The sequence below is a fragment of the Triticum urartu genome, chromosome 6A (assembly GCF_056163025.1).
Source record: "Triticum urartu cultivar PI428250 chromosome 6A, HENAU_Tu73, whole genome shotgun sequence".
NCBI classification, from domain to species: Eukaryota; Viridiplantae; Streptophyta; class Magnoliopsida; order Poales; family Poaceae; genus Triticum; species Triticum urartu.
This window is the reverse complement of record NC_141878.1, coordinates 82,224,969-82,252,636: the sequence shown is the minus strand read 5'-3', so window position 1 is coordinate 82,252,636 and position 27,668 is coordinate 82,224,969. Positions and strand designations below refer to the sequence as shown.

The window sequence follows — 27,668 nt, the reverse complement described above, 5'->3', positions numbered from 1 at the left end:
ATCACGTCCTGTCAGTGTTTTAGGTGTTTTCACCAAAAATTATATAAAAATCATAAAGTGGCAAAAAGCCACGAAACTTGTCATGCATCCTAGTCATGATGGTAGAACACTATGGAAAAAATTTGGGTTCATTTGAAGGATGTAAAAAAACTCCTTTTCGGAACGGGTCTTTGCTCCTACCCGAACGGTCTACAGAGAACGAAGTCAAATTTTTGACATCTTCAGAATAGCCTGAAATTTTGCATGTGAGTTAGTATGCGCACTTCCACACTGAATCCAAAAATTGATCGTATTTTGATACCAAAAGCATGTCGCGTCACGTCCGGTCAGTGTTTTAAGTGTTTTCACCGAAAAAATTATAGAAAATCCATAAAATGACAGCCACGAAACTTGTCATGCAACCTAGTCATGATGGTAGAACACTATGAAAAAAAATTGGGTTCATTCGAAGGATGTTGGAAAAAAACTCCTTTTCGGACGGGGGCTTCACTCATATACCCGAACGGTCTTCGGAGAACGAGGTCAATTTTTTGCCATCTTCAGAATAGTCTGAAATTTTGCAAGTGAGTTGGTATGCCCACTCCCACACTGAAAATCCAACAATTGATCATATTTCGATACCAAAAGCACGTTGCGTCACGTTCGGTCAGTGGTTTAGGTGTTTTCACCGTAAAAATTATAGAAAACTCATAAAGCAGCAAAAGGCCACAAAACTTGTCATCCATCCTAGACAATGGTAGAACAGTATGAAAAAAATTGGGTTCATTTGAAGGATGTCGGAAAAACTCCTTTTCGGATGGGGCAAACGATAAAAATAAGACAGATAGTAATAATTTGACTTGACTTCACACTGCCAGGGGCAGCACTGCCGCACTGCCCGGGCAGTGTAGTGGTCGCACACTGCCCGGGGAGTCGGGCAGTGCCACGCCGGGCAGTGCGATGTCAAATCAAATTAGTACTAACTATCTCATATAGCAAAGTGCACGAACGTGGCTATATAAGCTAGTCGAGGCGTCCCTCGGCGCGCGAGGTGGGACTAAACAAGCGCCCCTCCCACCTCCCCCCATGTCGTGACTCATAGGTGGAAAAAAGTGAGGCGAAACAAAAATGCCCAACACTCCTTGCAGGCCGCAACTGCACGTAATCGGGCCGGCCCGATCTAGCCGGGCGGCGAAAGGGCCGGCCTTTCGGCCTAGCTACGGCCGACAGGACAGTCACAAGGGGGCAGTGGCGGGATGAGGCAGGATTAAAATGAGTTTGAAAGGGAGGTGGGAGGCAGGTATATAAGGCGGTCGCGGCGCCGTTCGACGGGCGAGGTGGGACTAAACTTTAGTCCTGACCCCCGCTGACCCTGCCCCCGCACCACCGCCGCACAGTCAATGGGCCGGCTGATACGTCTCCAACGTATCTATAATTTTTGATTGCTCCATGCTATATTATCTACTGTTTTGGACAATATTAGGCTTTATTATCCACCTTTATATTATTTTTTGGACTAACCTATTAACCGGAGGCCCAGCCCAAAATTGCTGTTTTTTGCCTATTTCAAAGTTTCGAAGAAACGGAATATCAAACGGAGTCCAAACGGAATGAAACCTTCGGGAACATGATTTTCTCATTGAATATGATCCAGGAGACTTGGTGTGACGCCCCCGATTCAATCATACACTAATCATACTCGCAAACGTGTACGATCAACATCAGGGACTCACGGGAAGATATCACAACACAACTCTAAAAATAAAATAAGTCATACAAGGATCATAATACAAGCGAGGGACCTCGAGGGCTCGAATACAAATGCTCAATCATAGACGAGTCAGCGGAAGCAACAATATCTGAGTACAGACATAAGTAAAACAAGTTTGCCTTAAGAAGGCTAGCACAAACTGGGATACAGATCGAAAGAGGCGCAGGCCTCCTGCCTGGGATCCTCCTAAACTACTCCTGGTCATCGTCAGCAGCCTGCACGTAGTAGTAGGCACCTACGGTGTAGTAAGAGTTGTCATCAATGGTGGCGTCTGGCTCCTGGACTCCAGCATCTGGTTGCGACAACCAGGTAGAAGGGGAAGGGGGAAAAGATGGAGAAAATCAACCGTGAGTACTCATCCAAAGTACTCGCAAGCAAGGATCTACACTACATATGCATGGGTATATGTGTAAAGAGGCAATATCGGTGGACTGAACTGCAGAATGCCAGGATAAAAGGGGGATAGCTAGTCCTGTCAAAGACTATGCTTCTGGCCACCTCCATCTTGTAGCATGTAGAAGAGAGTAGATGGTAAGTTCACCAAGTAGCAAAGCATAGCATAATCCTACCCGGCGATCCCCTCCTCGTCGCCCTGTTAGACAGCGATCACCGGGTTATATCTGGCACTTGGAAGGGTGTGTTTTATTAAGTATCCGGTTCTAGTTGTCATAAGGTCAAGGTACAACTCCAAGTCGTCCTGTTACCGAAGATCACGGCTATTCGAATAGATAAACTTCCCTGCAGGGGTGCACCACATAACCCAACACGCTCTATCCCATTTGGCCGGACACACTTTTCTGGGTCATGCCCGGTCGTGGAAGATCAACACGTCGCAGCCCTACCTAGGCACAACAGAGAGGTCAGCACGCCGGTCTAAATCCTATGGCGCAGGGGTCTGGGCCCATCGCCCATTGCACACCTGCATGTTTCGTGGGCGGCCGGAAGCAGAACTAGCCCCCCTTAATACAAGAGCAGGCTTACGTTCCAATCCGGCGTGCGCCGCTCAGTCGCTGACGTCACGAAGGCTTCGGCTGATACCACGACGTCGAGTGCCCATAACTGTTCCCGCGTAGTTGGTAAGTGCGTATAGGCCAGTGGCCAGACTCAGATCAAATACCAAGATCTCGTTAAGCGTGTTAAGTATCCGCGAATGCCGACCAGGGCCAGGCCCACCTTTCTCCTAGGTGGTCTCAACCTGCCCTGTCGCTCCGCCACAAAGTAACAGTCGGGGGCCGTCGGGAACCTAGGCCCACCTCTACCGGGATGGAGCCACCTGCTCCTTCAGCCCCCATCTCCGAACAGTATCATAAGTAATGTAACAGTATAAAGTATATAGCATATGCCCGTGATCACCTCCCGAAGTGATCATGGCCCAGTAGTATAGCATGGCAGACGGACAAGAGTGTAGCGCCACTGATGGAATACTAGCATCCTATACTAAGCATTTAGGATTGCAGGTAAGGGTAACAACTGTAGCAACAATGACAGGCTATGCAGCAGAATAGGATTAACCGAAAGCAGTAACATGCTACACTACTCTAATGCAAGCAGTAGAGAGAAGGAATAGGCGATATATGGTGATCAAAGGGGGGGCTTGCCGGGAAGCTCTGTTGTACAGGGAGAAGGGTCGTCGGTGACTGACGGTGTCCTGGACTAGGGGGTACTCACCACGTCGTCCCCCAATCGGTTAGATTGGGCCGAGGACCCCCAGGGCCGCATACTCATGGGCCAGTCCGGACAGGTGCCGCATACAAGGAAGATTCCACAAGACTTGGCGATCAAGACAAGGACTCCTTCCCCACCGGCGTATTCGGCTAGGACTCTTGTTATCCTAGGCCTCTGGTGCATTATATAAACCGAGGCCAGACTAGTCGATAGAGGATTATGAGATGACTCATCATACCTCTAGGGTTTAGACCACAACATATGATCTCGAGGTAGATCAACTCTGTACTACACCCATATGAATACAATCAAAAGCAGCATGTAGGGTATTATCTCATCAAGAGAGCCCGAAGCTGGGTAAAACCCCGTGTACATGTTACCATCGATCCTAGACGCACAGTTCGGGACCCCCTACCCGAGATCCGCCGGTTTTGACACCGACATTGGTGCTTTCATTGAGAGTTCCGCTGTGTGATCGACAAAAGGATCGATGGCTCACCTGCAGATCAACTGCGACTTCGGCATCTTCGTCACCAGCTCGACTGGTCACCTTGGTTCAACCAAGAATTGCGCCCCGTGTTCGGATCACCATGTTCGGACGAGGGCCTTCATCAAACATCAACTCCGATCTCTATCAAGATCACGGAGGAGTCATCCATGAAGCTCGGGGGCTCAACGTCAACATTGCCCTCAAGCGACTGTGCTGTTTTTCTGGATAGCGAACTCGTATCTGCTGACACCACCTCCTCGAGTATCGCTTTGACGATCGCTTTGGTGGAATTGTGCGGAATTGAGTCTACAACAACCCTGGAAAATTTCGTCGAGTTCCGATGGAGAAATCTCTGGCAATCCACGATATACCGGAGCCCTGTCAAATCTGAACGGGAATCTGGACGAGTTTAGGGCGTGGTGTCCAGCTTCTAACTCGGACATCCTTTGGAAGATCCAACCGTTGATCGGCTGCTGAATTCCTATATCTACCACCCTTCCAAATTTCAGCTCGATCCGACCATCCGAACTCCGGGAACCTTCCGATTAGTGCATCACTTTTCGGATTTGTTTTCTGCGCGAGAACGAATCCGACCCGAATTCATCTTTTTTATGAACGGGATTTCGGACATCCCTTTTGAAGGAAGTTTTGTATGGGATATTGTGTATTGTTCCCGAACACATCCCACTAACTTTAAGATCTTTTGAACATGATCTTCGGCATCATGCTGGTGTCAAACCAGTCCGGCAATATTGCTCCACGGCTGCCGACCTGCGCTAGACACGTCATCACTTTGTTGAGCCGAGCTCAACTTCTTCGGATCATCATCTCGGCAAGTCGAACAAGAGTCCGGCATCGCGAAGGACAAATCATCACCAACATCGCCGCCCCACGGATTACACGGAGCGGGCATACCGGCATCACGGCACGGTCGCTTCATCAAGCCGGCATCGACCACGTCACGACCTGCATCGGCAGGGCCGCACTGTTGCCCCTTCAAGCCGGTGTCCATCACGCCGGACTACTTCGACTCATCGACTGGCCTCGAGACTTCGACATCTCGGCTGGACCGGAGGATTCATCATCTCTTCATCAACCTACTCCGGACACTTCGGCGTCACTAGCCGACCAGCTTCGTCACGATTGGCTGGACCGAGGGCTTTGCCTCGGCGAGCCAACCTTTGCCAGCATCATCTTCCTTTGGATTACTACAACAAATAAACCAGGTGCTATTAATCCTAATATTTTTTGCATGTTTGGGTTCATTTTTTCCAAGGAATTATTACTCTGATTTGTCCATCATATGTTCACAGGTCTATCAAATGGTGGCCGCATTAATGACGGTCGCATGCTGGTTCGGTCAGTCTCCGTACATAGTCCGGCGAACGCCGCATCCGGAGCGCGGATCGACCTATGAATTCAGGCTTTGCCACGCCTTTACCGCATCACGCCGACGCCCTGCGTCGACATCGACTTCGGCGCCAGGTCATATTTCTTTTATTACTCACTTTGCATAAATTATTCATTATGCAACGATTTTTTTATTTATCATTACTACTATTATCTTCCGTTTGCACTATTTTTTGTGCACAGGAAAATGATCCGGGGACTTCGGCGTCACTCTGCCGGTCTGCATCGACCGTGCTATGTCACCACTTCGGCGTGTCGAGCTCTCCGCTCCGCCACCTCGGGACCAGCTTGGGGGATAGAACCTTGTCCCGCATCAAGCTCGGACTACGAACACATTAACCAGCTAAGTCGCTTTCATGCTCAAAGCTTTAATTTCTAACTTGTGTTCGGTTCGACCAAGCGTTATACTTTTTTGGAAAAAAAAGTTGCTTGTAAAAAAAATTTCTTGTCCAAACTTTGTTCACACATACTTGACGCGCTACCCGCGCTCATTATACCGGGGGCTTCTTTAACAGAAGCTTATTAATACGGGCTTTATGCCCAACACATGTGTCACACTTCCGCATGTACCTTTTATTCACCATTATATGCATCGATATGACTTAAGTTTTGGCCAAGCTGGGTTGCCTGGCTCCTGTGCTTACCCCTACGTTCCCGATTGTTCGGCTAGGTGGTAAAGGAAGCACCTCTGCGACTGTTACTGCCGGGTCAGCCGGATGTGTACCTCAGACTGGGTGAAGCCGAAAACTACCGTTCTTAAGGGAATACTCGGTCGGTGAACTAAAAGATGATTTCTTACCTATTTATTTACCTGCCCCCAGATGTTTTTCTGCTCTTTTCGCAGTCCGGACATGCACTTTAGGGCATGCCTCCCAGGGAAAGGAACCCCTAACGGAACTATTCTCCCTGGAAGATGTTTCTTACTAACCATGTAATATAACATAACTAGTTGGGCACTTGTCTGATAAAGCACTAATGACCCCTACGCCTGGTCTCCACGCATGCCCCGGTTTTTATAACCGCGAGGGTATTCGGACACACTCCGGACTATTGGGTCCAGAGGGTGAAGCGAAAAGGTCCTCTACGACAAACGATCTACAATCTGGCTAGAAGGCATTCTACATGTCACCTTACATTATATAGTCAACTTTTACCCAAGTCACTTGGGGGCTCTTATGTTTATTTGAGTCGTTTCATACTAAGTGTTTTTCTTCTTAGTCGTTGCAAAGTTATTATTATTTATCACTCCTTTTTTCGACACGAGTGTGCGGTCACTAGCCGGGGAGCCTAATTTCTTTCTCAAAAGCCGCTAGAGTTTAGTTTGCTAAACTGGCCTGATGAGAAGTACTCCGCCCTCGGGATAGGAGGTTGAAGCCGTAGGCTGACCCGCTCGAAGTCTTGAGATAGGATGTATCATGTTAAAGCACGATAGAAGCACTTCTTTTTTCTAAGACCAATTTTCGGGTTGGCACCGAACACTTGATATTGTTCGGACGTCATGTTTTTACTGACGTTTCTTGGTTTTCCAAGCTTTTTGGCACTTTTAAACTATTTGTGGTTTTTCATCACAAGTCTCGCAGTGCAATGCCGGACACCTTTATAGATTCGGCAAAAATATTCTCGGATACTGCTATATATGCATCGGTTTCGAATTGTGTCTTCGGTCAATAGTTGGGTTGCCCGGCTCCTGCACTTGTTTCCTACGTTCCGCTTTGTTCGGCTAGGCGTGCACAGGGAGAACCGCTACGATCGTGCTTCCAGCTCACACGGTTAAGCACCTCAGTGGAGAAAGCCGATAACTGGCTGTCACAATAAGCGTAAACTGGTCAGTGATCCGATGACTGTGTTAAATAACAGACCGTTCATAACATTGGCCGAAGTGTTTACGGCTTGACCTCGACTGTCGCTGAACACTACCGGGGGCTATTAACTAGCCTCCCAGACTAAATCCTCGATATTTTGCTCTTACATTGGAGCTGAGGTTTTATGATCATGCTTAGCATGACAACCCAAAGAAAGGAACCGATAGCGGGACTATTTTCTTTGGAAGACATTTCTTCTGTTAAACAGTAATATAACATATCTCTCCGCGTACCTTTGTTTATAAAACCGTATGGCCAGATTGCCTTGTTTGTCATAAATCTTTGCCCTCATAAAGGCTTTATAAAGTAAGACAAACACTCCTCGGCTACTGGCCGAGGAGGTGGAAGCCGATGGTCGGTCAACAAAGTTTTGTACAATGCGGATCCGAGCATTAATGATGTAAAGTACTTGGATACATAGAGTCATTACACATAATTTGTGATTTTACTATGGATATTGATCCTTAATTCGGCCACCCGTGCCCGCATTAAGGCTCGGGGGCTACTAGGCTTCGGGCTTATTATTTAAACATATTAAAGGGGCATATTGATCCCCTGATCTGGTGTTGCCACCCGACCAGTGTCTCGGGGGCTACTGCATTGCTTGTCCAATGCAGAAAATTTTATGTGCAATATAGTTTCCGAGGAGATTTTGATCCTCAGGTTGGTCGGCCGCACCCAACCTGAGTCTCGAGGACTGAGCATGCCACTTTTTGTGTCCCGAAGTATTATGCCGAGCTAGGACTTGATCCTCAAACCGATTTTGCAAATCAACCCGAGTCTCAGCGGCTACGGGGATCAGCGGTCTTATATCATCCTTCATGTGCACCTCGGGTTTTAGACCGATACCCACCTTGAGGGCTACTGGCTATATATTTCGGCAGAGAATAAATTGCACCGATCAAAAATATTGACAAAAATCGGCCCACATTCGGGGTGGTGCACCACCTCGAAAGCAGTCCGGCATAAAGCTCGGGCGCTAGTGGCTGGCTCCATAGAGGGCATTTCCGGCATTGAGCTCGGCTAAAACTCCTTCAAACTTCTTTGAACCAAGGTGATTTACGACACCTCGGATACAGTCCGGCGTTGGAGCTCGGATACATAGTCCGGCGTTGGAGCTCGGATACATAGTCCGGCGTTAGAGCTGGGAAGCAGTCCGGCATTGGTGCTCGGCTGCAAAAAATACCTCGAATGCAGTCCGGCGTTAGAGCTCGGACGCAAGAGGTAACTGCCTCCCAGGAACAACTTCAAACCCGAGGTGTGGCATAAAAATAACAAGGCATTGATAAAGGCCGGAAACTTAAATGGGCTCCTCGGATACCGACGTGTAAACCCGTCGAATGCATTTCGGCGATCCTCAAGATCGAAGATAAAGAAGATTCGTTGAACCAGTTTTCAAGACCGACGACCGAAGATGAAGAACAGTTCGGAAGAATCGAGGAGCGTCCCTAACTTGAAGAACGGTTCAGGGGGCTACTGACGGTGTCCTAGACTAGGGGGTACTCACCACGTCGTCCCCCAATCGGTTAGATTGGGACGAGGACCCCCAGGGCCACATACTCATGGGCCAGTCCGGACAGGTGCCGCATACAAGGAAGATTCAATAAGACTTGGCGATCAAGAGAAGGACTCCTCCCCCACCGGCGTATTCGGCTAGGACTCTTGTTATCCTGGGCCTCTGGTGTATTATATAAACCGAGGCCAGACTAGTCGATAGAGGATTATGAGATGACTCATCATACCTCTAGGGTTTAGACCACAACATATGATCTCGAGGTAGATCAACTCTGTACTATACCCATATGAATACAATCAAAAGCAGCATGTAGGGTATTATCTCATCAAGAGAGCCCGAAGCTGGGTAAAACCCCGTGTACATGTTACCATCGATCCTAGACGCACAGTTCGGGACCCCCTGCCCGAGATCTGCCGGTTTTGACACCGACAATGACGTAGTCGTACTCGGTGGCATCAGCGCCGGCCTCGGGGTCTATCGGGGAAGAAGAGGGGGAAAAACAGTAAATACAAAGCAAACAAAGCATCACAAAACATAACGAGGCAATACGCGGTGCTAGGTATGCCCTAACGCGGTAGAAGGTGAGACCGACGAAGGGGGGAAACATCCGGGAAAGTATCCCAGTGTTTCGTGTTTTTGGACAGATGAAACAAAGGGGGATTGTTGCATGTTCGCTATGCTAGGGACGTGCGGCTGATGAACGGACTGCGTATTCGGATTCGTCTCGAAATTCTGAGCAACCTTCATGTACAAAGTATTATCATCCGAGTTACAGATTATTATTTTTATATTAATTTTCAAAGTGTTAAATGATTTTCTAATTTTTATGGATTTAATTTTAATTCAAAAATATATTAACCTTAATTGCTATGGGTACACAGAAAGTGTACCCAGAGATGTGCTTGTTTGGCTGACAATGGGCCCAGTTGATTGCTTAGTCGGACCAGTTGACTAGTCAAACTGGCCGGGGGCCACTTGTCATTGACTATTACTTAACATATTTTATTTAAAATAGTTTAACTAACAAGGGACCCACACGTTTGTGTTTTAATAATTTCCTACATGGTATTTCTTTAATCTAATTCAGGGAGACCACACGTCATAGACTACACCTAATTAGACAATCTATTAACCTAAGCACTAACTATTCCTAAACTAGCTACTAACTAGACCACGGCCGGCCACAACAGCGGCAGTAGAAAGCAACAGCGACACTAGGCAGCAGTAGAATCAGCGGCAATAGCATGAGCAACAGCAGCGACATAAACAACAGCAGTAAAATGAGCTGCAGCAGCGCACCAGCACGGGCGCGACTGGAACCAGCGGACGCGCGCGCGGGGAGCTTGGGCGAGCAGGGCGTGGCCAGCGCGCGGGCTCAAGGTGGACGCTGGCGGCTGCGGCCGGGCGCGGCAGCTGTGGAGGTGGGCACGGGTGCGGCAAGGAGCAATAGCAGGCGGCAGCAGCACCGAGCTGCAGCCAAGCAGAGCAGCAAATAGCAACGGCAGTCACAAGCAGCAGCAATTACCAGCGTAGCAGCAGCAGCAGGGGCGCGGCCCGAGCGGACACACGCACGAGGGCACGGCCTGGGACGGCCAGAGCCGCGGGGAGCACGACCACGGGTGCAGCGAGCGCGCGCGGGGCGGCTACGGCGGGGTTTCGGCCATGGCGGACGCGGCGTTGCGCAGCGGCATCTAAGGCGAGGACTCGAATCGGGAAAACAGGGGAAACGGGAGAGGAGCTCACCACGAGCCAGAAGAGGTGGTCGAGGAAGGCTGAGGTGGACCGGAGAGGCGCTGGTGACGGAGAGGTTGCGACGGCCGGACGAAGAAGAAGACGATGACGCCTTCTACGCGGCTCCCCTGCTTGCTCCAACCGTCGTAACGGACGCTGTCGACCGGGACGGACCTCCAGGACATGCCCCCGCACGCCGGAGGGGCCTGTGGATGCGTCAATCGACGGAGAGGCAGCGGTCACCGCGGATCTTCCCAGCTCGAATTCGAGCAGTAGAGGTAGGGGGCGCAGGGGGATTGAGGGGTGAAAGGGAGGGAGTGCTCTAGGGTTTCGGTCAACATCTATATAGGTCGTAGGGAGGCGACGTGGAGGCCATCCATGGCCAAGGCGCCATGGATGCACGCCACGACCTCTCTGCCTCCTGTAGCTGGAGGCAGAAGGAGGCCTGCGTGGGCTGGGCCTGCTATGGTGCTAGATGGGCCAAATCTTCCCATAGAGTAGGTCCTCCTCTTTTCTATTTTTCTTTAGCTAGTCTTTTTTAGTTTTCTTTATTTCTTTATTACTTTTCATTTTAATTGAGTGACCAAATGAATTTAGTCAAAGGTGAAACTTCGCACAAAAATCCAGGGCAATATTGTTGAGCCACGCACAAGTCTATAGAATATTTGGAAAAGGATGATTATTTTAGAATTCAAAATGGCCAAGTTATGTGTTGTTGGACCACATATTAATTTGTTAAGGGCATTTTAATAATTCAAATGAGGTTGCTTAATTCATCAAAAGTTCTTATTGAATATTTTCAACACAACAAACATTTTTGTTTTACTGTTTGAAGAAATAAAATTTTGTCTTCATTTAAATTTGAATTTGGTTTTGATTTGGAACAAAGTGATGATTAGCAAAATAATTGTGATGACTTTGCAGTCATTAGAAGGAGTTTACTGTAGCATGATTATCGGGGTGTTACACTTGGACCCTACGTCAAGAAACAAAGGAGGGAGGCACGAGGTAGGGGCGCCCCCCCCCCCCCCCCCCCGCCCCCAGGGCGTGCCCTCCACCCTCGTGGGCCCTGAGGGAGTCCTGGATTAGGGGGTGTTCGGATAGCCGGACTATACCTTCAGCCGGACTCCTGGACTATGAAGATACAAGATTGAAGACTTCGTCCCGTGTCCGGAAGGGACTTTCCTTGGCGTGGAAGGCAAGCTTGGCGATGCGGATATTTAGATCTCCTACCATTGTAACCGACTTTGTGTAATCATAACCCTTTCCGGTGTCTATATAAACCAGAGGGCTTTAGTCCGTAGGACAAGATACAACAATCAGATCATAGGCTAGCTTCTAGGGTTTAGCCTCCTTGATCTCGAGGTAGATCTACTCTTGTACTACCCATATCATCAATATTAATCAAGCAGGACGTAGGGTTTTACCTCCATCGAGAGGGCCCGAACCTAGGTAAAACTTCGTGTCCCTTGTCTCCTGTTACCATCCACCTAGACGCACAGTTCGGGACCCCCTACCCGAGATCCGCCGGTTTTGACACCGACAGGCTCCCTGTTGCTCCACTGACGTACTCCTTCCTCCTATATATACCTACGTACCCCCAAACGATCATATACGGAGCCAAAAACCTAATTCCACCGTCGCAACCTTCTGTACCCACAAGATCCCATCTTGGGGCCTGTTCTGGAGCTCCGCCGGAGGGCGCATCCACCACGGAGGGCTTCTACATCATCATAGCCCCTCCGATGAAGTGTGAGTAGTTTACCTCAGACCTTCGGGTCCATAGTTAGTAGCTAGATGGCTTCTTCTCTCTTTTTGGATCTCAATACAATGTTCTCCCCCTCTCTCGTGGAGATCTATTCGATGTAATCTTCTTTTTGCGGTGTGTTTGTTGAGACCGATGAATTGTGGGTTTATGATCAAGATTACCTATGAACAATATTTGAATATTCACTGAATTCTTTTATGTATCATTGGTTATCTTTGCAAGTCTCTTCGAATTATCAATTTGGTTTGGCCTACTAGATTGATCTTTCTTTTAATGGGAGAAGTGCTTAGCTTTGGGTTCAATCTTGCAGTGTCCTTTCCCAGTGACAGTAGGGGCAGCAAGGAACGTATTGTATTGTTGCCATCGAGGATAACAAGATGGGGTTTTTATCATATTGCATGAATTTATCCCTCTACATCATGTCATCTTGTTTAAGGCGTTACTCTGTTTTCTTGAACTTAATACTCTAGATGCATGCTGGATAGCGGTCGATGAGTGGAGTAATAGTATTAGATGCAGGCAGGAGTCGGTCTACTTGTCTCGGATGTGATGCCTATACAGGATCATACCTAGATATTCTCATAACTATGCTCAATTCTGTCAATTGCTCAACAGTAATTCGTTCACCCACCGTAAAATACTTATGCTCTTGAGAGAAGCCACTAGTGAAATCTATGGCCCCCGGGTCTATCTTCATCATATTAATATTCCATCACTTTATTATTTCCTTTGCTTTTTTACTTTGCTTTTATTTTACTTTGCATCTTTATCACAAAAGTACCAAAAATATTATCTATCATATCTATCAGATCTCACTCTCGTAAGTGACCGTGAAGGGATTGACAACCCCTTATCGCGTTGGTTGCGAGGAGTTATTTGCTTTGTGCAGGTACGAGGGACTCGCGCATAGCCTCCTACTGGATTGATACCTTGGTTCTCAAAAACTGAGGGAAATACTTACGCTACTTTGCTGCATCATCCTTTCCTCTTCAAGGAAATCCAACGCAGTGCTCAAGAGGTAGCAAGAAGAATTTCTGGTGCCGTTGCCGGGGAGTCTACGCAAAAGTCAACATACCAAGTACCCATCACAATCCCTTATCTCCCGCATTACATTATTTGCCATTTTCCTCTCGTTTTCCTCTCCCCCACTTCACCCTTGCCGTTTTATTCGCCCTCTTTCCGTTCGATCTTGTGTTACCATGTACCTTCTTTTTGCTTGCATCTTCGCTTGCTAAAAGTTTATGGATTCTCATCCACTTGCTAATCTCTTTAAGAGATCCAATTATGATGAACCTATTGCTAGTGAATTGCGTGCACTAGATTATCTTTATGAGGTTTTGCCTGAAATTCGTGAATCTAAAAATTGTGATGAAGTACTTTATGAAGCGATTCACGATAGTTCCTTGAATAAAAAGCATGATTGCAATGATTTTACTATAAATTCTCTTGATGTCAATTGTGCTAATAATATGCAAAACCCTAAGCTTGGGGATGCTAGTTTTGCTATGTCTACTACTTGTTGCAATGATCATGATTGGGGTGATTCTTCTTATGATCTTGAAAATTTATTTAAGCCCAATGATGAATATGAGATTGATAATAATTTTTGCAATAATATTGAAAGTGGGTTTGGAAGAGTGTCAACTTTAGATCCCACATATTTGGAGAATATTCAATCTTATGAAATTTTTGATAAAAGTGGGTTTGGAGAGGTCATGACTTTAGTTAATGTTAATCCCACTATTTTGGAAGAGTGTCAACTTCACATGCATGTGGATCGTGTTGAGAATATGCTATGTGATAGCTATATTGTTGAATTTGCTTATGATCCTACATGTAATTATTATGAGAGAGGAAAATATGGTTGGAAATTTTCAAGTTACTAAATTACCTCTCTTCATGTTGAGATTGTTATTGTTTCTTTCCGCTTCCTTGCATATGCTAGTTTTGCTTGCCTCAAAGAAAACTTGCTGCTGAACATAGTGAATATGAGAGAAGTTTTCATGATTTGCCATACCACTATTATGGCAATACCTAGATCTATCCTTGCTTTTATGCCTAGCTAGGGGCGTTAAACGATAGCGCTTGTTTGGGAGGCAACCCAATTTTATTTTTAGTTTTTTTGCTTTTTGCTTCTGTTAGGAATAAATATTTGTTCTAGCCTCTGGTTAGATGTGTTTTATGTTTTACTTAGTGTTTGTGCCAAGTTAAACCTATAGGATCTTCTTGGATGATAGTTATTTGATCTTACTGTAATTTCCAGAAACTTTCTGTTCACAAAAACAATTGTTAAAAATCACCAGAACGTGATAAAATACTGATTCCAATTGGTGCTGATCAATAAACAAATTTTCTAGGTCGTCCTATTTTGGTAGATTGTTTGGAGTTCCAGAAGTTTGCGTTAATTACAGATTACTACAGACTTTTCTGTTTTTGACAGATTCTGTTTTTCGTGTGTTGTTTGCTTATTTTGATGAATCTATGGCTAGTAAAATAGTTTATAAACCATAGAGAAGTTGGAATACAGTAGGTTTAACACCAATATAAATAAATAATGAGTTCATTACAGTACCTTGAAGTGGTCTTTTGTTTTCTTTCCCTAACGGAGCTCACGAGAATTCGGTTGAGTTTTGTGTTCTGAAGTTTTTAAGTTTTGGGTGAATTTTTTTGATGGATTATGGAACAAGGAGTGGCAAGAGCCTAAGCTTGAGTATGGCCATGGCACCCCCAAGATAATCTAAGGACACTAAAAAGCCAAAGCTTGGGGATGCCCCGGAAGGCATCCCCTCTTTCGTCTACTTCCATCGGCAACTTTACTTGGAGCTATATTTTTATTCACCACATGATATGTGTTTTGCTTGGAGCGTCTTGTATGATTTGAGTCTTTTTTTTGTTAGTTTGCCACAATCATCCTTGTTGTACACACCTTTTGAGAGAGCCATACATGATTTGGAATTTGTTAGAATACTCTATGTGCTTCACTTATATCTTTTGAGCTATATAGTTTCGCTCTAGTGCTTCACTTATATCTTTTAGAGCACGGTGGTGGATTTGTTTTATAGAAACTATTGATCTCTCATGCTTCACTTAGATTATTTTGAGAGTCTTAAATAGCATGGTAATTTTCTTAAAAAACTTAATATGCTTGGTATTCAAGATTTGTAAAACTTTCTTTTGAGTGCGTTGAATACTAAAAAAAGTTTGATGCTTAATTGTTTCGAGATATGAAGATGGTGATATTAGAGTCATGCTAGTTGAGTAGTTATGAATTTGAGAAATACTTGTGTTAAAGTTTGTGATTCCCGTAGCATGCACGTATGGTGAACCGTTATGTGATGAAGTCGGAGCATGATTTATTTATTGATTGTCTTTCTTATGAGTGGCGGTTGGGGAAGAGCGATGGTCTTTTCCTACCAATCTATCCCCCTAGGAGCATGCGCGTAATACTTTGCTTTGATAACTTGTAGATTTTTGCAATAAGTATATGAGTTCTTCATGACTAATGTTGAGTCCATGGATTATACGCACTTTTCTTCCTTCCACCATTGCTAGCTTCTCTAATACCGCGCACTTTTCGTCGGTATCATACACCCACCATATACCTTCCTCAAAACAGCCACCATACCTACCTATCATGGCATTTCCATAGCCATTCCGAGATATATTGCCATGCAACTTTCCACCGTTCCGTTTATTATGACATGCTCCATCATTGTCATATTGCTAGCATGATCATGTAGTTGACATCGTATTTGTGGCAAAGCCACCGTTCATAGTTCTTTCATACATGTCACTCTTGATTCATTGCATATCCCGGTACACCGCCGGAGGCATTCATATAGAGTCATATTTTGTTCTAAGTATCGAGTTGCAATTGTTGAGTTGTAAGAAAATAAAAGTGTGATGATCATCATTTTTAGAGCATTGTCCCAAGTGAGGAAAAGGATGATGGAGACTATGATTCCCCCACAAGTCGGATGAGACTCCGGATGAAAAATAAAAAAAAAGAGGCCAAAGAGAGAGAGAGAGAGAGAGAGGAAAGGCCCAAATAAAAAATGAGAGAAAAAGAGAGAAGGGACAATGTTACTATCCTTTTACCACACTTGTGCTTCAAAGTAGCACCATGATCTTCATGATAGGGAGTCTCTCATTTTGTCACTTTCATGTACCAGTGGGAATTTTTCATTATGGAACTTGGCTTGTATATTCCAATGATGGGCTTCCTCAAAATGCCCTAGGTCTTCGTGAGCAAGCGAGTTGGATGCACACCCACTTAGTTTCTTTTATTGAGCTTTCATATACTTATAGCTCTAGTGCATCCGTTGCATGGCAATCCCTACTCACTCACATTGATATCTATTGATGGGCATCTACATAGCCCGTTGATACGCCTAGTTGATGTGAGACTATCTTCTCCCTTTTTGTCTTCTCCACAACCACCATTCTATTCCACATATAGTGCTATATCCATGGCTCACGCTCATGTATTGCGTGAAGATTGAAAAAGTTTGAGAATGTCAAAAGTATGAAACAATTGCTTGGCCTGTCATCGGGGTTGTGCATGATTTAAAAACTTTGTGTGGTGAAGATAGATCATAGCCAGACTATATGATTTTGTAGGGATAACTTTCTTTGGCCATGTTATTTTGAGAAGACATGATTGTTTTATTAGTATGCTTGAAGTATTATTATTTTTATGTCAATATTAAACTTTTGTCTTGAATCTTTCGGATCTGAATATTCATACCACAATTAAGAACAATTACATTGAAATTATGCCAAGTAGCACTCCGCATCAAAAATTCTGTTTTTATAATTTACCTACTCGAGGACGAGCAGGAATTAAGCTTGGGGATGTCTGATACGTCTCCAACGTATCTATAATTTTTGATTGCTCCATGCTATATTATCTACTGTTTTGGACAATATTGGGCTTTATTATCCACTTTTATATTATTTTTGGGACTAATCTATTAACCGGAGGCCCAGCCCAGAATTGCTGTTTTTTTGCCTATTTCAGAGTTTCGAAGAAACGGAATATCAAACGGAGTCCAAACGGAATGAAACCTTCAGGAACGTGATTTTCTCACCGAATATGATCCAGGAGACTTGGACCCTATGTCAAGAAAGAAAGGAGGGAGGCACGAGGTAGGGGGCGCGCCCTCCACCCTCGTGGGCCCCCTGTTGCTCCACCGACGTACTCCTTCCTCCTATATATCCCTACGTACCCCCAAACGATCAGATACGGAGCCAAAAACCTAATTCCACCACCGCAACCTTCTGTACCCACGAGATCCCATCTTGGGGCTTGTTCCGGAGCTCCGCCTGAGGGGGCATCCACCACGGAGGGCTTCTACATCATCATAGCCCCTCCGATGAAGTGTGAGTAGTTTACCTCAGACCTTCGGGTCCATAGTTAGTAGCTAGATGACTTCTTCTCTTTTTTTGGATCTCAATACAATGTTCTCCCCCTCTCTCATGGAGATCTATTCGATGTAATCTTCTTTTTGCGGTGTGTTTGTTGAGACCGATGAATTGTGGGTTTATGATCAAGATTATCTATGAACAATATTTGAATCTTCTCTGAATTCTTTTATGTATGATTGGTTATCTTTGCAAGTCTCTTCGAATTATCAGTTTGGTTTGGCCTACTAGATTGATCTTTCTTGCAATGGGAGAAGTGCTTAGCTTTGGGTTCAATCTTGCGGTGTCCTTTCCCTGTGACAGTAGGGGCAGCAAGGCACGTATTGTATTGTTGCCATCGAGGATAACAAAATGGGGTTTTTATCATATTGCATGAATTTATCCCTCTACATCATGTCATCTTGCTTAAGGCGTTACTCTGTTTTCTTGAACTTAATACTCTAGATGCATGCTGGATAGCGGTCGATGAATGGAGTAATAGTAGTAGATGTAGGAAGGAGTCGGTCTACTTGTCTCGGACGTGATGCCTATATACATGATCATACCTAGATATTCTCATAACTATGCTCAATTCTGTCAATTGCGCAACAGTAATTCGTTCACCCACCGTAAAATACTATGCTCTTGAGAGAAGCCACTAGTGAAATCTATGACCCCCTGGTCTATCTTCATCATATTAATCTTCCATCACTTTATTATTGCCTTTGCTTTTTTACTTTGTTTTTATTTTACTTTGCATCTTTATCACAAAAATACCAAAAATATTGTCTATCATATCTATCAGATCTCACTCTCGTAAGTGACCGTGATGGAATTGACAACCCCTTATCGCGTTGGCGAGGAGTTATTTGCTTTGTGCAGGTACGAGGGACTCGCGCGTAGCCTCCTACTGGATTGATACCTTGGTTCTCAAAAATTGAGGGAAATAGTTAAGCTACTTTGCTGCATCATCCTTTTGTCTTAAAGGAAATCCAACGCAGTGCTCAAGAGGTAGCACCGGCCCACGCACGCCGGCGCGCACCGTCACCGGGCCAGAACGCGCGCGACAATTATTTGTGTAGATTAGTAATTTATTTTTACTATTTATGTAATGTTAATTAATGGCTAAAAATATTTAAATTAGAATAGTTAATTAGATTTTTAATATTTATGTAATGTTCATTATTTAATTTTCTATATCTTATTCATGAATGCATAAAAGAATTGCCACAATAATAATGAGTTTTTGTTATAATTTATAACTAAGAAAATTGAGTTTTTTGTTATAATTTATAAGTAAAAATAATAAGTTTTTTGTTATAATTGTTTATGAGTTTATCTTTAATGGCTAACATTTTTTAGTTTATTAATAAATAATTTGGAAAACACCCTTAATAATTGTACATATATGCAAAGTTTAGTACTATAATGTGCAAAGTTTAGTAGTGTCATATGCATTTTGTTATCGTTTAAAAAATATTCTGTAATTATAAAGAAACAATATTGAACTTTGCATGGAGGGACGAAATGATATCGTTAAGATAGCTAGGTACATAATTATAAAAAGTATTCACTCATTCCAATAATATTTGTTAAAAAGTGCACGGAGGGACAAAATGATAAAAAAAATAAGATAGCTAGGTAATAAAGTGATTTGACTTTACATATCTGCCCGGGCGGCCGCCCGGGCAGATATGTAAGGTCAAATCTCTTTAGTATTAGCTATTTTATCTTACAAAGAGCACAAACACGGATATATAAGCTAGTCCTGGCATCTCTCGGTGAGCGAGGTGGGACTAAACAAGCGCCCCTCCCACCTCCCCCTGCGCCATGACTCATAGGAGACAAAAACTGAAGGGAAAAAAGCCCAACCATCCTTGCAGGCCGCTACTGCGCGTAATCGGTCCGGCTCGATCAAGCCTGGCGGCGAATGGGCTGGCCTTTCGGCCCAGCTACGGCCTGCAGGACGGTCACAACGGGGTAGTGGCGGGACGGGGCGGGATTCAAACGAGTTCGAAAGGGTGGTGGGAGGTAGGTATATAAGGCGGTCGTGGCGTCGTTCGGCGGGCGAGGTGGGACTAAACTTTAGTCCTGACCCCCGTCGACCCTGCCCCCGCACCGCCGCACAGTGAATGGGCCGGCCCACGCGCGCCGTCACGCACAGTCATTGGGCCGGCCAACGCGTGCTGTCGAAGATTTTTTTGTCTCAAAAATAGTATTAAGTTTTTTAGTTATTTATGCCTTTGGTTATCGTTTAATAAATGTTCTATAATTAATGAAAAACCATACGTAATATATAATTGTAAACTAGATTTATTATAATAATAACGAGTTGTTTATTATAATTTATAGGTAAAAATAATGAGTTTTTTGTTATAATTTTTATGAGTTTTTCGTTAATGCCTAACATTTTCAGTTTATTAAAAAAATGATTTTTTCCTATAACTAATAATTTGGAAAAGACCCTTCATTAAAAACACTACTTAATACATATAATTTATTAAGTAGTTATATTAAAAACACTACTTAATATAGAATTTATTTAGTATTTAAATTATACATATGAAAACTTTACTATTGTTATTTGTGTAAAAAATGATAATGAGTTTTTTTATAATTTATAAGTAAGAACTAACATATTTCAGTTTACTAAAAATAATAATGATTTTTTCGCTATAATTAATAATTTATGAAATGTTCAATAATTTCACGGAGAAAACCCTATGAAATTCGTATGGTATTAGAAAATTATGAAATCTTGCAGGCATGATGGCCCTGGTGATACGGGCGTGTAGAAAAGTTTGGGGTCCACCGGCTGAGTCAGAAAAGAAAACGCAGTACGGAGCTAACCTCCTTCATATCCGATCAGTGCCGGTTGCATAGGTGGTACGAGGTGGCATGCATGAAATGTCACCCAATTTTGGGAGGCAGTGGGCATGCCCATCTTAGGGCCTCACACAAGATTTGAACGAATTCGGACACCAAACACATGTTGCGTCACGCCCGGTCAGTGTTTTCGGTGCGTTTCACGGAGAAAACCATAAGAAATTCGTACAGTTTCGAAAAATTATGAAAACTTGCACGCATGATGGTCCTGGTGATGCGGGCGTGTGGAAAAGTTTGAGGTCCACCGGCTGAGTCAGAAAAGAAAACGCGTTACGTAGCTGACCTCCTTCATATCCGATCAGTGCCAGTTGAATAGGTGGTATGAGGTGGCATGCATGAAATGTCACCCAATTTTGGGAGGCAGTGGGCATGGCCATGTAGGGCCCCACGCAGATTTGAACAAATTCAGGCACCGAACACATGTTGCGTCACGCCTGGTCAGTGTTTTCGGTGCGTTTCATGGAGAAAACCATAAGAAATTCATACGGTCTCGAAAAATTATGAACACTTGCACGCATGATAGCCCTGGTGATGCGGGCGTGTGGAAAAAGTTTGGGGTCCACCGGCTGAGCCAGAAAAGAAAAACGCAGTACAGAGCTGACATCCTTCATATCCGATCAGTGCCGATTGCATAGGTGGTACGAGGTGGCATGCATGAAATGTCATCCAATTTTGGGAGGCAGTGGGCATGCCCATCTTAGGGCCCCACGCAAGATTTAAACGAATTCGGCACCAAACGCATGTTGCGTCACGCCAGGTCAGTGTTTTCGGTGCGTTTCACGGAGAAAACCATAAGAAATTCATACGGTCTCAAAAATTTATGAAACATTGTACGCATGATGGCCCTGGTGATGCGGGCGTGTGGAAAAAGTTTGGGGGTCCACCAGTTGAGTCAGAAAAGAAAATGCAGTATGGAGCTGACCTCCTTCATATCCGATCAGTGCCGGTTGCATAGGTGGTACGAGGTGGCATGCATGAATGTCACCCAATTTTGGGAGGCAGTGGGCATGCCCATCATAGGGCCCCACACAAGATTTGAATGAATTCGGACACGAAACGCACGTTGCATCACGCCCGGTCAGTGTTTTCGGTGCGTTTCACGGAGAAAACCATAAGAAATTCGCACGGTCTCGAAAAATTATGAAAACTTGCATGCATGATGGTCCTGGTGATGCGGGTGTGTGGAAAAAGTTTGGGGTCCACCTGCTGAGTCAGAAAAGAAAACGCAGTACGGAGCTGACCTCCTTCATATCCGATTAGTGCCGGTTGCATAGGTGGTACGAGGTGGCATGCATGAAATGTCACCAATTTTGGGAGGCAATGGGCATGGCCATCGTAGGGCCCCACACAAGATTTGAACTAATTCGGGCACCAAACGCATGTTGCGCCACGCCCGCTCAGTGTTTTCGGTGCATTTCACGGAGAAAACCATAAAAAATTCATACGGTCTCGAAAGATTATGAAAACTTGCACGCATGATGGCCCTGGTGATGAGTGCGTGTGCAAAAAATTTAAATGGTCGAATTAGATAAAAAACGCATTAATATTTTCTGTCGTTAAAAAAACATCGGAGATAATGGCTCTCTTTTGGAAGAATATGCATGATCCATGTGAACCTTAACAATCTCTGAGCAGGTGAAGACTCACATCGATCCTGCATATCCTCCAAATAGAGTCCCACAAACTCAGATGTTCGTTCATGTAAAAAAAGGAAAATTATATAAAGGAGTCAACGGCGCGTCGGCTTAGCGATGTGGTATTAAACTAGAACTGTTAAAGTACAATGCATTTATTTGTTTTCAATAAATGCATCATGGGCCAGCCGGCGGAAGTTTCACGGGACGGGCCAAGGGGCCCACTATGGCGTGACCACGTCTGTGACGCCGTACGTGCGTGCATGGGCATGGAAACCATGCCAGCTTTACCTCGCCCCGCGACCGTCTAACCCCGCCGCCTTCACACATGACCTCACCCCGATCCCACGGTCGCACCGCCTTGGCCGTCCCAACTCCCTTCCCTGCCGCCCTCACGACAGCCATACACTCCGGCATCTATGCGCGTGACTTGGATCTCGGCCCGGCCGGGCCGTCTCGGCAAAGTCGCTCGCACCCAGAACCCTAGGGCGGGCCGTCGGCCACCGCGGTGGTGTGGGCAGAGGGCGCGCGGCTGCCAAGACTAACCCACACCGGGTGGGGATAGCCAACGAGGGCTACCGGTGCACCTCGCGACGCCGGAAGGTACGGTATTAAACCATATGTAATGTTTTTTAAACCTCGTAACTAGTTAGATAATGTTCATCTTATTTAGAATGCAAGAATACGAAGATGTGTACTGCTCGGTTGAGAAGTGGTGCGAATTGGTGGAAAAATTCACACCCAGACAGCGCATGATGCTACGTGGCACAAATTTGGACAGTATATTGAGAATTCCTTCAGTGAAAATGAGGAAAAATTTATTGGAATTTATGATTACAACGTATGATACTAGTAGAAAGCGATTTATTATTCGGCCAAATATTGACGACATCAGTGTGCTTAATGGAGATGTTTATGACATATTCGGGCTACGTAACGAGGGTGATGATGTCAATAGCATGATAGCAACAGTACAACTAGATGCCAAAAATTTGTTCCGAATCGGTTTCTAGACAAAAGAATAGGCCTAATCCTCATCGATGACTCGATAAAAAGTATTGTTGATAGTCAGTCATATGATGATGATTTTATGAGAAGGGCCGTACTGGTTCTTATGGGTACAGTATTAGCACCACAATCCACCAAGTTTGTTCCTTATCGTTATTACAAAATGGTGGAGGACGTCAACGCTATCAAGTCATACAATTGGAACGATTTCACGTTGGGGGTGTGCATGGATGCTATTAAAAAACGGCCGAAGATCTTGAAAAAATCAAGTGGCCTATCGGAACGAACTTGGCTCTTCTTCAGGTACAAGTCATTTCGTAATAGTTGTATGTACATATATTTTTTATGTGATTTATGTGTCTGACTAATTGTGTTTACTATCATGCAGTATATATACTCTGGATGCATTTGATCCTTTGTCTCGTGAATACCCACTAATGCTTAACTGGCTAGAAACGGAAGGGGAAAAGTGAGACAACTATGACAACATACACGGGTGGGGTACCGACAATGTAAGTCAATAAGTATAGTCCTTATTGGTTCCACATAGTAATTAAGTATATTTATTATTTAATTCATTTTATTGTTTGTTGTACAGATTGAAAACTGCATTAGCGAAGAGTACAGACGTGCTAAGGTTGCACGTGAAGGGACTGTCCCAGAGGAAGAAACGAAGAAAACTAAACGGAAAGGTGGTGGCAGGAGTAGAAAGCCAAGCACGTCGGCGGTTTCATCAAACACGAATTATAGTATGAACCGTGTGATGACATACATAAAGCTGCTTCACAAGGAGGTTCTCAATATACCCGAAAGATGTGCACAGGTAATTTAGAAGTTGTATTGAATATGCTTTAATTGTTCAACTACTTATCGTGTTTCATTTGTGTTTGTAGATGGTAATGGAAAGGTGAACACGGGAGGTGTGATGTACAAACACAATAAGAGGGACAACGTTGACGAATTTGATGATGTAGGTGAAGGAGTTGGAATGGAGAATGGCAAGAACAAGTCATCAAAATATTGGCCAGATATTGAATCACCTACGGACGTAAAGATAGGAACATCTTTCACGGGTGTGAATGATACCTCCATGCCCGTTGATGCCACGGGTGCTCCAGCGACGACACCAGGTAAAGGGGAAGCTACTGATCCTTTCATTAAAGACGATAATGGAAACTCTCCATCTTCGGCATCAACTGTACGGACAAAAGACTTTCCGTCTATGTCCCGAACCCCGCAGAATGCTGATATTTCTGGTGAGTCTATGGGTGGTTTGTCACCAACAAAGTCCGAAGAAACGTTTGAGAGTTTCCCGGCAAATAGCAACATAGGTAATGGTGGAGGCAGTGAAGACAATGAAGGTAAACACAAACGAAATCCGTCGAAATATTGCCAATCCCCCTACGACCTTCTCATTACCCGCAAGAAACGTATTTAAAAAAGTAAGTCAAATACTACTTTATAATTCATTCACGCGTTATGTAATTTTTTTTATTTAACTGACCGTAACTGCATTGCTTTAGATCTGTTTGCATCGTCACCACATTCAATTCTAGCAAGTTCTCTTAATATGACTCCCGATCACATAGAGGCAGCCAAAGCTTTTGTTGAGACTCTTGCATCATCAAAGAAGCATGCGCACCGAACTGTGGTTGATGTGCCGTCACCAGATGGGGACATATGCACGCCAGCTATGTTTCACGATGTCCTGACATTTAAATGGTTGAATGGCGCTGTAAGTATGAGTTTGTTTTTTTAAAAAACCTCATTTGTACTTCAGAAGTTGATAGAAATTTTTTGTTTATGTATGCAGATCATCAATGCATATTGTAAACACCTACAACACCATGATTTTGCTGATCGTTACATATTAACAATGTGGTTCCCCAAATTTATGTTGAATGGGGCAAGGGGAAAGACCAAGTCAGTAAATAATCTAAACTCAGAGAAGCTTACAAAGAAAACAAAAGTCCTCATGAATGTAATGGATGAGTATTACAGACCGGACAAGGTATTGCTTTCATATGTATTAGTTTTTCTTAGTCAATAGTGTTTAATTGCACTAACATCATTTGGTTGCTATGTAGGCGTATTTTCCTATGCACGTTAACGATAATCATTGGATAACCATAGTGATGCACACCGTCAAGGAGGAGTTTCAAGTTCTTGACTCAAATTCTAATGGCACAATTAGCCAAAGAATTCGCAATATTATTGCCACCCTGGTACGCTATAATTTTTGCACTCGCATTAAGAAAAATATTGGGTCATACATTATATTCTGGTTTTGTTAATTTGTTTGAGAGAACTGAAATTTCTAAGGATATTATGGAGGCCAACTCAACTCTTCAAACAAAAAAATTTCCAGATATCTCATCGTGGCCAATAAATGAGTACGAAATGCCTAGACAAAAAGATGGGTAAGTTAATACTGCATACAACTAGTACAAGCAAGTGCATGCTACGTCCTAAGCTGATCGCACGTGTTTATTGCAGAGTGTCTTGTGGACTTTTTGTGATGTGGTGCATAAAACACTAGAATGAAGATCGCTGGACATATGAATTTGACCAGGAAGAGATTAATGCGTCAAGACCATGTATTGTCGCGGAAATTATTTTTTCAGAGGTGAACAAATTAGAGAAGGTCAAGATGAAAATTGTTAAAATCATGGAGAAGGAATAGGTATTAGCATCGGTAGGCTTTTACTCCCATAGAAGGTTTCCCTGCCGTTGTTGGGTACTTTGTTCGATTGTAATGCGACATGGCACTTTCAGTTTATTTGTTTTCCTACTTTGTTAAAGGATATGAGACATGGCACTTTCAGTTTATTCCTTATACCACCTTGTTCAAGGTTATGAGACATGACATTTTTATTGTTATGTGTGAAATATGATATGTTTGTATGAATATGTTACTGCTGTCATGACTTTCTCGACTGTCTAACATTTAAAAAATTGATCTATGTGAAAAAATCATATTAAAAAAAAGCCCAGCCGTGGCCGGGCGTGCGCATGGACAGTATACTGGAACGCCTTTGGGAAGGCCTTTCGGCTGCCGAGCGGGAAGGCCACGACTTGCAACAAGGCATTAATTGAAGTGGTATGTAGTGAGCTTGTGAGACGGCGATGACGCGGGTATATAAACCGGCCATGGCGTCTCTCCGCGGGCGAGGTGTGACTAAACCTAGTCGCCACAACACACCAGCGTCCCCAGCCGCACACGAAGAGGCCTTAAAGGGCCGGCCCACGCGCCCGACACGCGTCGTTAATGGGCCGACAGATCGCCAGAATTCCCCCTCGGGATAGTTGCATGTGCCCGCTCGGTCGGGCGGGACGAGACGCCTGCGACCGGGCCCGCGGCTGTTGCTCGATCGGCGGCTGGGCCACCAGACGTGCGCGTGGCGCACGACGAATCACGCCAGCCCGCACTAGCTGGACTGCGCAGGCCCGGCACTGCCTCGGCTGTCGGCAACCGCATAGGCTAGGCTGGAATATTCGTCCTCGGCGCGCCAATCATGCTGCCAGGATGATCTTCATCGAATCCAGCGCCGCTGCTGCCACCAGAATAGCCCTGGGATCATGTGCACATTTTGTCCACATCGCGCCAACTCAGGACGGCAGGGATATTTTTTTTATAAAAAAATGACCGCCGTGAATACAAACAACAACAGTACATATAACATCACAGTCGCAAACTGATACATTTTAGCACAGCAAAAATGTTACTTGCCCACACTTATAACATTCCGTCTCACAAAATAGTACCATTGATAGTTGGACACACATTTAAATGTTTAGTCTCACACGAAAGCGACAATAAAACGTAAAAATATTGTTTGCAAATATAGTACGACATGCTAATTGAACTCTGTCCCAGTGCCTTTCATTAATTATTAATACTTCATCATTATGCCCGGTTCCTACATAACAAATTGTAAACAACTCATCAGACAATTTTAAAGAGAGAAACATAAGATAATTAAAACAACGTAAAACTTACTTTTCATTTTGGGGGCACGTTTGTCGTCTATGGCCCTCTTTGTGACATATGCCACAAAGAGGACCGGGTTTTCTCTCAGAAAATGATTTTGGTCTTCCATTTTTTGTAACATTTGTATATTTCTTTGCCCGCCCTGTCGTGCTCTGTTCAGGGGCGCCCTTCGTGGAAACTTTCACGGGATCACCTATGACATTAACATGTTGTTCCGGCTCACGTGGCTCCTCATGCACATTTCTTCTACTACCAACAGCATCATCATCAGGGACCTTTTTCTTAGCTATTATATTATGCAGACACTGCATCAACTCATCAAAGACGAATGGATCATTTGAAGCAACATGGAAAGCTTCTGCTCCTGTTATACTGAGTTGACTATAGCGAGCACGCTGCTCTGCCCCTGTCCAACCCCAGCCGAACATGTCACTCTTCCGCTGTGCAGGCAGCCCACCTCTTCCAACTTTCGACGTCCTCTTAAGGATGCAACACTTAGGTATTTTAGATATTTTCAGATAAACCAACACATAAAGAATGTGTTTGCAAGGCAA

General features: G+C 44.4%; 1 long non-coding RNA gene across 1 annotated transcript; it reads right to left on the bottom strand.

Annotated features, from left to right (window-relative positions):
* Positions 1 to 1,719: 1,719 nt before the first annotated feature.
* On the bottom strand, positions 1,720 to 10,826 carry LOC125515540 (uncharacterized). The gene is made up of 2 exons (XR_007287057.2): positions 10,437 to 10,826; positions 1,720 to 2,042 (listed from the first exon to the last, which is right to left on the bottom strand). It is a non-coding gene; the product is annotated as an uncharacterized LOC125515540 (long non-coding RNA).
* Between the last annotated feature and the right edge of the window lie 16,842 nt (positions 10,827 to 27,668).